Raw genomic sequence first — 12,035 nt, forward strand, 5'->3', positions numbered from 1 at the left:
CTATTCAAATCGAAAGTGGTAGAAATCAATCACTTGTATTCAGCATTGATCGCTATAGAATAAAAACGGTAGCAGATAATGAGATGTCGTTTTCTGCAACGAATTAAGCGTCCAAGAGCATGTTCCATGTCCACTATAATCTACTAAAACTGGAAGTGGTAAAGATCAACTGCCACTTCTGATTTTAATAATCATTTAGAATGTATCACGCCATACAAACCAAACTTCTTTATTTGATGTACACCTTACATTGGTACTTGTTCTTTATAGTATGTAGTAGGTAATTATCGTTGCGTGAAGTCACCAGTATAAAAAAGAGAACAATACCCTATATATTCTTTAATTTAAGGGTGTTGGGAACCTGCGCCAGCCTTATTTTCTAGCCCATTAATATATAGTGGGACGTATTCTTCTGTTTTGTTTTATATGCACTGAATTTTACTCATGTAATTTTAAGTTCTACTTCAAATCTTGACAAATTTCCTTTGCTTTGCCAACATGAATCCACATTATATTCAGTAGTTATATTTAAGAAATTCAATGACCAAACTTCAGGAGGTGATTCCCTGTCAGAACTATAAACAACCCAAAATGTGGAATATCACGTTTTAAAACGACCTAGCTTGAAGATTGGAAAATTTATCGCAAACGGTTTAAGGAATTAGGCAGAAATTCTATGCGTTCTGTTTAAGTATCCCCGTTTTACAACCCTCCGATACAAGCGAAATTAATTATATAAAGGAGATTAATGTATGGGGATACATTTTTAAGTACTCATTAGAGATTCATTTCTTCGGTGCGAGAAGATTGTAGAACATGGATATTTAGATACGGAACATATTAGTTTCTGTGTAATTATTTGGATTCTTTGGGTTAGGTCACATTGTTTTTCAAGCCAGGGTGTTTTAAAACATCATATTTTGCATTTACAACGGTTTATAACTTTGAAAAGATGAGTTTTTCTATCCATGCTTATTAAACTCACTTTCTTTTATTAGATATAAGGAGTCACCTTGTGGAGTTTGATCATTGACCTTCTAAACATAGAGCGTAAATTTAATATTAGTTATACAAAATGGAGTTGCTGAAAATTATAATGTGTAAGTAATATTTTGGTCAAAATTGACCTAAGGTCATAAAATGAGGACTACACACCAGAAAGTTAGTATGTCAAACAGATCTAAGCAGAATATCGTAACTTGCCACAGATACTGTAAAATTGTTAATATTACACTTCCATTAAGGAAGCTATGGTATCAGTTAACTTGTAAACTCGATTTTAACGAAAATAAACTGTGCGTGTGTATATCTTTATAGTTTTTTACTTTTCAATTTAAACTATAAATACCAACATTATTCAGGGTGTTACTGAACTTCTATGATTACTTATATCAAGTAAAAGAAAGAGGTCTAATAAACATTGTTTAAAAAACGCCTACTTTCATAGTTATAAACCACCGAAAAAGGAAAACATCACATTTTCAAATGTCCTGGATACGAAATTTATTAGATTTCTTAACAAATGGTTTAAGGAACTACACAGGAAATAAAATGCGCCCTATCTAAATATTCATGTTTCACAATTCTCCGTTTACCGGTGTAATGAACAGTATAAAGCAGGAATAAAAGTGAATCTGAAAAGGTAGGGGGAGCATGACGTCACTCCGTCCCCCTTGTCTATCCTTGGCATTCTAATTTTTTTAGAAAGTGAGGGACGGCAAACCTAGGTAGTTATATTTTGGAAGTGGAGTAACGGCATCCACCCGCGTTCCCCTTCACTTTTATCCCTAGTATAAAGTAAATTGGGTTAGAGCGAAACAATTTTAAGTGCTAGTTGTGTTGGTAACTGAATTGTGAATCGTGGATACTTAAATAGAGCCCATACTATTGTTTGTGACAGATTCCAAAACGTCTCCCATAATTTCCAGGTCAGAGCGTTTTGAAACGAGATGTTTTCCATTTTTGTTGGTTTGTAGCTTCAAAAGGAAACGTTTTATGACTCATATTCGATTGAAATTTCTTCTTTCATTTGATACAGAGAATCATTACCTAATACAAGGATCACTGAGACTCTCTTTACTACAGTATTTAATGTTCACAGAGCAAAGAAGGAACATTTAAATAGATTTAAAGAAGAAAAATGTAGAAATAAAACCATTAGGCGTTTCGTTCATTTCAAGGAGAAGAGAAAAAGTATTTTCCTGTATAAATCAATGCTCTGAAGAACAGACAGTTCTAGTAGTTCCTTAATAGTTCCTTGAACAAGTATTTAAAAAAAATGATTCAGTTTTCTTTGATACATCATAAATAATGACTTTTTATGCAGAGCTGAAACCTGTACAGTAACTGATCAATTGTTTCGGAATTTATAATTGAAAATATGTGTAACGATGTGTTTTCCGTGTCGACACAAGATTACTACCTTTGTAATGTCAGATTTTATGTGTACAGTGCCCTGCCGTGCAAAATCAGCGTCAGGGGCGAGAGTATACGACGGCGCCCCAGTATATTATGAGTAGGGTCGACAGACCAGCTGCGAACCGCCACCATGGTTGACGCGAAGCGCACAAAAAAATTCAGAAAAAAACATGCTGTTCCTTGATTTTGAGCATTTTTTATTACTTTTCTCTTTCCATTTTATATGTGCACATGCATTTGCCTAACATAAGTAAAATTTTTCCTCTCTCTTTTTCTTTGCTATTTTCCTTTTCTTTTTTCCTCCCGAATTTTGTACCCCCTTATCTCGATACCCGAGTCCAACTCTCCCCCGCTCACGGTACGGTACTGTACATGTAAATCTCAAATTTGACTGGGCGTACTAAAATGGCTGAATTTAATTTTAATTACAAGCAAATCTTTTTTTCTTTTTTACTTATTCCTCAATAGAATTCTTATTTTTGTTCGAATTAATTAGGTTAAAATAGTACATTGTTTCAGCAAAATATTTGAACCTTTTAACCCATAGAGCAAAAATATTAATATGGTACAAGAATACAGGGCTTTTCTGCCTAAAGGTTATTGAGGAAATACTTAAACAATTCTTTATCAAAAATATGTGTAATTGTGCATTTTACGAAAAAAAAATGAACTAATTAGAATAACATTGTAACTTACGTGTTCCTGTTCCAATTCTATGTTTACGTTGGGGAAATTAAAATTTAGCAGTTAATCTGTAATTAATGGTTATTATGTTAGCATCAGCATCGGGATTTTTGTAGATTTAAAATCAAACAATATAATTTTAGTGAATTCCGCCAATTTATTAGGCTTTGTGAATAATCCCAAGCTAATGAATTGTCAAAAAGAATAACTAAAGATGATGAATCATGTAAATGAAGATGATAAACTAAAGCATTAAGTAATGGACATGTAATGAATCTTTATATGTATAGTATGAATGTATGAAAATTTTCGAGGCCATTTATATATATATATATATATATATATATATATATATATATATATATATATATATATATATATATAGATAGATAGATAGATAGATAGATAGATAGATAGATAGATAGATATGCATCGTTATAAGGAGAGTGCAAGTACTGTTTAATTAATCTGTTAAATTAATATTATGCGTTAATGTCTGAAGTGATGTTTGATGTAATTTCCAGGTGTATTAGAAGTCGAATGATTCCGAAGTTGTCGAATGATTCCGATGTCAATGTCGACTGCTTTCGAATACCTCATTCTATGAATGCAATAAAACCCTCAACTTCTGGTCAGCTTTGTAACTTCACTGCTTTAGTAAATGTTTGATATTAATGACTACTTCGTTTTGTTGGAGGTTTTGTAATCAGGAGGAGGACCTGCATCTTAATCTCGTGACGAAATTCTCTCATGTGGAGGCTGAGCGATTGGATTCTAGTGGCGCTGAACCATGAGCAAAGGACTCGAAAGGTTGAAATTTTAAATTATAAAGTATATCCATTCTTTTAGCTGGTAACATATGTTTATCTTTCTTCTCAGAAGCAAACTTCTATTAAAAAACGTTTCCATTAGAAAACATTTCTAGTTATTTAGCTTTTTATTTAATTCTTATGTTCTTTTTCGTATTTTTAGAAAAGATAAATCTACACTGCTTTGAATACTACACGTATCGATAAAATAATTAATCTAACATTGACAGCAACAACGTTTACATGGAAACAGAATGTAGGGGAGATGGAGACGACACGAGAAAATGACATGAGGGGAAAATTCCGCTTGCAAACACACGTATATACAGGTAACAAGCAAAAGAAAAAGCGAGAGAGGGTATATATGCATCATACAGTAACAACATGTTGTGAACATGTGCAAAATTACATATTCAACATGTGTCAACATCGTTTTGTTTCTTTTCTTGTAAACTGTCTGTTATAGCGTCCATATAAGGAATATTTGATCCGTATATTATGGCATATAAACATGATAATCCTACAGAAGAAATCCATTGACATTTTATTTCTCTTTCTACTTTTAGAGGACAAGAAAGGCGTTTCTAGTTGTCTTATCATACATTGCTCATTGTATGAGTTCAATCTCATATTTATTAATGTTTGTTTTTGTGTCTTTGTTCAATACCAAGGCTATGTGCGACGCGGACCTATAGTTAAGGTGGGATCCGAATACCGTAATGTGTTCATCAACGCTCCTGAACCGGGACCATATTCAGAAAATTGTCACATGGTAGCCACTAGCACAACAGGGAGATCCAATCCAGTTAACTCATTAAAATATTCCAAATAACAAACATCATGTGTAAATGTTTTCTCAAACATTTTCGATAATTGTCATAGTTATTATTCACACTATTCTTTCTACAATACTGGGCATCAAATTCCAAATTCACAATGTAAATAACAACCATAGTGTTATATACATAAGTACCATATGTTTTAGATAAAACATCCAGATCGTATAAATCTCAAACAGTTGGAGAAAAAAAACTAAAGAAAAATTAGATAGGAAAGTGTATAAGGCGCAATGCCTGGAGCTCGCTGTTTGCCTTATCTAAAATAGGACCAAATATAAATAGGGAAGAAAGGTAATCTGATATATCCAGATAAGAATATTTGATCGTTGACTTGGTTCGAATTATATCAAAATGCTGTATACAGTAACAAACCGTAACATTGTCAAGTGTGGAAGAGAAGAGATCTCAATACACAACTTATTGTAATTTTAGAATTTTGAATATGAAGTCATCGCTGTCAGGCTATACATCATTGAAAAATATTGGGAAACAATTTTGGTAAGGAAACATTTTTCGTGAGGCACCACTTACGAAAATCCTGGAGATGGTTTCTGCTTTGATAATGTGTTATAGTTTTTGTCCAGCTCCTATTTTTCACATGGATGAGAGATTAGTTGTTTCACATGGATGTTTACGAAACAAAATATATTGATGTGTTCACACTACCAACGCAATAGGCGACAAAACGGCCCGAGTTTGTTACTAGGACCAGGTAGTACCAGAACTAAACGTACAGACATTTAGGTGCAAGGAACAGAGATGTCTGATCCCGAAGAATCAAAGTATACAAAGCATTAACTTTTTGTTACAAAATAGTACAAAAATCAAACAAAGGACAATAAATAGAAATTTCAGATAATATGAATCCTGAGTAATGAGTAATATATAGAAAAAAGTCTATCTGTTATCTCTCTCTATCTATCTATCTATGACAACTAGTAGTTCTGCCCGAGCTATCGGACAGCTATACATTGTACGAATGTGGTAAAGTCCTGACTAATTAAAAGCTTTAATTGTTTACAATAAGAGACACAAGAGATCGTGGAAAAGCCTGTTATTTTTTAAAACTAAGTTCCCTTCCCGCGGCATTTTGGTCTCTGAAATTTTGACTTGTTTAAAAGAGATATATATATTTCAATTTTAGTGGAGAAATAAGAGTACATTCTATCTTTGTTTTCCGGTTATAATTATTGAGAAAATGCCTGTAAAAATGCAGGAATAAAAACAAAATCGATAATACGACAGGAAAGAAAAATAACAAACTGGTGGACGCAACAGGTTTTCTAGTTTCTGTGAATTGTTTATAGAACAACAAGTAATTAGGTTAACGTTAAACTTTAATAAAGTTTTCTATAAAAAAAAAATATAATTTTGTTAGCAAATAACTGTTGTGAAAACGTAGTACATTTCGTGAAACAAAATCATCATTTACATAAAATTCATGAATAAACTAAAACATCATTAAAAATGAAAACCACTATGTTTATGACTTCGTACTTCTTGAACCACTCGACCGATGTCGATCAAATTTTCAACATAGATGAAGTTCGGTCCTGAAGGTCTTTTATCGTTTTACTTTGACGGAGCAACTTAGGGGAGGGGAGGGGATATATTTAAAAATGATAAAAAATGACCGATGTTAGTATCGAATCCATAGTTTTCATAGTCGCTGAGAGGAATAGTGACACTTCAGATGCCGTTTAAACCCAAATTCTGCCCTTAGGCCTAATGTCCAAAATGAAACGTATTTCCCCATAGGAAGAACGGGTATTTTGCTAGTAACTACTATATATTTCATTTATTGAGGCCGAGGAGGAGAGAACGTTTAAAATCATATTCACAAACTTCTTGCATTTTTTCTTTTTTTGTTAGTTTTCTATATAACATGATGTAACAGTAAAGAAGGAAGAAATTCTGTGAATAATGATGCTAAACTGACATTATGTGAAGTCCTTTATGACTTTAATCTTGTAAAGTGAACTTCTTGAAGCTCAACGTAATTTTTTTTTTCTAACGGAGAATGAGTTATAACGAAGATTTTATACCAAAAACAAAGATAGTTTTGTTTTTGTTTCTCGGTTTATGTTATTTTTTCTTGTGTGGCAGATTGAACTTAAGCTACTGGTTAAAATATACATATATCGAGAATATAGTAATATTGTATGAAGAGATAAAATGTTTAGGCAACTAAATGACACTTAGGATATGTTGGTTGTATAACTTAAGCTACTTATAAAATACGTATATCAAGAGGTAACATGTGTAGGCAACTGAAGCTACACTTGTGATATTTGGGTGGTAACTTGAGCTACCTATAAAGCACACATCAAGAGTATAGTTATCATATATCAAGAGATTGGGAATTATGGAGAGTCGTTTTGATTAGTGCCATACTAAAGAGTTAGACTAACATATATTCCATGCAGTAGTCAGGCCTTTAGTATAACGCTAATGGTACGTCAAAACGACTCTTGTGACGGAAAATGTTTATGCAACTAAAACGATACTTGGGATATTTGAGTTGCATAACATAAGTTACCTGTAAAATACATATATCAAGAGTATAGTATTCATTTATCAAGAGATAAAAGGCCTTATGCAGAGACGTTTCTACGCGCGATTAGTGCCATACTAAAGAGTTCTACTAACATATATTTTCTGCAGTAGTCACGCCCTTAGTATGACGCTAATCATATGCCAAAACGACTCTGCATAAGGCGGAAAATGTTTAGGCAACTAAAACATTTGGGATATGTGGATTGCATAACTTAAGCTACCTGTTAAATACATATATCAAAAGTCCTATAACTATTCTATCAGGCCTTGTTTCCTTTTGTACTAATACACAATAACACACTGAGCAAGGCTATGTGATAATATGTAAAAAAAAAAAAAAAAAACAGTATCACGTAACAGTTTCAACACAATAACTGTGCCTTCATCAGACTTCCACTCCTTCTGGCTGCTTGGGAATTGGTCATCACTTATATACTCTCCGGAGATCAACTTTTAATTAGGCTCCGCCCGTTCATTAAAAAGTAACACTTGTGTGGCTTTCACTTTCGCTTTTTAACTGCACATGTGTCCAAATAACTGCACATGTGTCCATGTTAACTTTTTATGCTGGATACATTCTGTCCTCTAATTATCCTTACTTTCCTTATTAATTTTTCCTCTTTCTTTCTTCTTCCTTTTCATTTTTCTCCCACTCTTTATTTATCGATATGCTGATTGCATAACCTACAATTGCAGGTAACAAAAGCATTGCCAGTTTGAAAAGCAATCAATATGGAAAACCCTGGACTGAACATACGAGGACTCATAAGTATTTTGTTATAACTCCAATTCCATACCATGCTCAAAGTCTTTGTTGTACAGGGGAGAGATCTCTCAGACATCAACATCTATTAGCACCATTATTTATTATAAGAATTAGCAACGGACTAACACGCTGTTAGTTTTTTATTAGAACGTATAACGTACAAAGCAAACCAAATGTGTTACAAGCATTTTCAACTCAACAGGAGTGATTACAAAAAAGAAAGAAGCTTGTTTTAATAACTGTACTATAGGCATAATTGTTCCATTGATATTAGAACACACAACACTGTAATTGTCTTCAAATACGCGCTCGGAACGAATTGTCGTCTGATATGGGTCGAGACATATATATATATATATATATATATATATATATATATATATATATATATATATATATATATATATATATATATATATATATATATATATATTCAATGGAATGAAGGCTCAGGATACACAGGACAGAAGATTACCGAATCTGTGACTGTACTGTAATTGGTTTTCAGTGTTACTTCACTTGCAGAAATTATTTTCAGTAACAAAGTATTACTACCTGCTGTTTGACAGTACAAAATCTCTCTCTTTTTTTCTCTAGTGTTAATATTGAACACAGATACTATGAACAAGATAAAGAGTAAAAGGTGAGAGGGAAACAGAGAGAAAGTATTATTGGATGAGTTCATTTTCCCAATGGCGGTTTTTAATCCTTAGCTAATATCAAAACAAGGGAAACTGCAGTAATAGGATTGAACAGTTTTATTTCATGTTCATTTCAGCTTTGGAAAAGAGATCATATGTTTTCTCGCCCCCCTTGTTTTGATACAAAAAACAGTTAGATAAAAAAACAAAAACAAAACATGAGAGAACAGTCCAATTTATAACGCCCAGTACCTATATTTTAACTTTGTGAGTGCTGCTACGTATAATGTACATTTGTTGTTGTTGTTTTGTGTGTGTGTGTGTAACTAAAACAGTGGTTTTGTAAGGTTGACCATTTATATTTTTGACGTTTTTTGTGAAGGTCATTATTCAGGTCAATTGACACACAAGAGTAAAATTGGATCAACGTTTTTGTACTGTTGTCTTTCCAAATGTATTAAATGCACATATTGCAGAAGAGAAAGTCCCCATGTGTATATTTTTAAAATAAACAAACAAAACAAGATTGATTTGTCTCATCACATTTTAGGTCTTACTTTACATATTAGTTTTCAACTTTGTTTTAAAAATTTATTTTTATTATTATAAAAATATTAACATTAGTATTTACTGCAAATGTATTTTCTATGATAGTTTCTCCTGTTGAATTTCTGATATAGTTTGAAATGAAACTCCTCAAAACCCAACAAATGCATAATTAAGGAATTTCTAAGTCCATAAATGTAGTATATAGAGTTATCGTCAAAGTACATAAAATGTAGCTAGGTCCCTAGAACAGGTAAAGTACAAAAACATGTTATACTTACGCTGCAAAAGCTTATATGTCTCTTGAGAAATTAAAGCTAATCAATTTAAGCAGCTCATGTAATAATAATAATAATAATAATAATAATAATAATAATAATAATAATAATAATAATAATAATAATAATAATAATAATAATAATAATAAATACTTCTAGGTGGTAGTGAGAACTTGAAATAAAAGCAGATAATTTACACTTGGCACGAATATTAAAAGAAAGGCATTCATCAAATGGCTTGGCACATCTACTAATCACACAGTTGTCTTCTGCTCTGGTTTAGTAGTTAGTACGCATGCCTTTGGAGAAAGAGGTCCCAGGTTTCATATCCAGTGGAAGAGCCTTGAAATTTAACGAAATTTAACCATAGTATTGTGACTTGGATTTTCAGTTTCGACTTTGACTACTATAGATAAAAAACTGCAATAGATAGATAAAAGTTGTTTTCTGAGATCAATTACACATCTCCGGAATATATTCCCTCTACACTCTAATATCTCGACTAAAACCGGAAGTTATGGTAGAAACCTACTGCGACTTCCGGAGTCAATATTAGTTGAGAAAATATTACGCCATACAAACCAAAACTTTTCGCGTGGTGCACATGTTATACTAATACTTGCACATCTTTCTAAATGCTTATTTCACCGTTTTTACTTTTGTTTTAATTTCAGTTCACACTTCAAACGTTCATACCTATAGGTACCCTAAACTAATTAGTTCTACGTTATCCTCTTCAAAATGTTTAGCTAACATAGTTTCCTTTGTTCCAGTTCAATTGCATTATTAATGATCTACATCAATATATCAACATATTAATGACCATGTCACCTTGTGGTGACGTAAGAGATATATGTCCGACTGATACATACTGTGAGAATATTAATGTGATTTTATATACGTTCCTAGATGTAAGTTACAAATCTATTAACAAACGCTGTCAATAAATTTATATTAATCGATAACTTCGGAATAAATGCATCAATTAATTAATACGTAGTTCAATTTTAATTTAAAAAGAACATAACGGTTTGCATGTTGCCAAAATCGTTTTAAATTACTTTTTCATTTCCTCTTTATTGACAATAAAAAGTAATGGATGGTTATGTCATTTATGTATACTATTCAGTCATATTGGAAATAAAATTGAATATAATTTACTAATATAATATAACTATATTTCCTAGTAAAATAAGAAGGAGCATCAAAACTAACGTCGGAAAGTACAATATGCTCATAACTTAGTTATTCAGTTTTAAGCAAACATAGGTACAATTATATCTGTTACGTTATTTGATTTCTTATAACTGAAGTAGTTAGTCATAAAGTTCTACGTTAATTTATTGTAAAATAATTTGAAAAAGGTTAGAATTCGCACAAGGTATTGCACATAGAAATCCAAACCGTATACGATTTCCATCTAAATTTGGTGTCATTGCTTCACAATATTGTTAGCAATAGCGTCATGAATCATTTGTTTCAGGTGCGCAATGTAACGCACTTTGCTAGAACTAACTAAATTCCATATAGATTTCTAGAAGGAAGAAATGCATAAGGATATGGCACACTGAGTGAAGAAGCAACAGAATTGGATCCTTTAACCAGTCCATAAGAGAACGTTTCATCTAGGATATCACGAAAAGGGATAATGTGAAAGTGTGCCGTCTTGTTAAAAGACAACTTTAGGCTGGAAATCTGAAACATATATAATTTCTCGTAACTACACGTGTGGCTCTTACGAAGTTTTAAAATTAGAAAGCATATAAAATTAAAAGAAATCCAATACTACTTTAATTTCAGGCAACTTATGGTGTACCTTGGGATCTGGAAAGTAAGCTTTGAACCTTAATACCTGAGTTGCAGAAATTACAACACAATTGCTGCCATTTGGAGTTTCTATTCTTACTTATAACTAATGCATGAATTTATGTTTAGTCTTTCGCTCTGCGGTTTTCTTTCTCGTCCTTGGAACAGAACATGTTCTTTACGGGTATTATGGGTATTCAAAATGTTTTACAAGCTCTCATTGATTTAAAGATACCATTACGTCTAAACTTGACTATCGAAGCAAACGACAGAACTCTATACATGAAAATACATTAAACTACTATCGACATTTGTTTTAAGTTTTGTGTCGGTTTGTACCATCGACGTAATAAGAGATGAACCTTTGATTTAATGGCAGGTCCATAATACATAAACTCAAATCGACCATGAAACTGAGAAAGCTGCATCAAAGGTGAGACCTCTGAACATTCTGCAGGAGATATACGCATACAAGGTTTTTATTGTATTCTTCTTAGAGCATATTACTTCTATCTGTGGTTTCGCAAGGTTAATTAATGAGCTTTTGTTTCTACCCTTTTTCATCATGATATTTAAAACTGGCAGATATGTTAAACATAGCAAAGTGAATAACTAAATTGATACCTTTGATGCTTGAAAAATGTTTAACAGGAAGGTCTCATCGTAAAATTTCTGTTTATTTGAACCGTACA

The 12,035-nt window shown here is 32.2% G+C and overlaps 1 protein-coding gene across 1 annotated transcript in view; it reads right to left on the reverse strand.

Moving 5' to 3' along the window:
• kek2 (leucine-rich repeat, immunoglobulin-like domain-containing kekkon 2 protein) overlaps positions 1 to 12,035 on the reverse strand; it is a 939,728-nt gene that overhangs the window by 547,983 nt on the left and 379,710 nt on the right. The window lies entirely within an intron of this gene.

This window comes from Thermobia domestica, chromosome 5 (genome assembly GCF_964235325.1).
Source record: "Thermobia domestica chromosome 5, izTheDome1.hap1.1, whole genome shotgun sequence".
Taxonomy (NCBI): Eukaryota; Metazoa; Arthropoda; class Insecta; order Zygentoma; family Lepismatidae; genus Thermobia; species Thermobia domestica.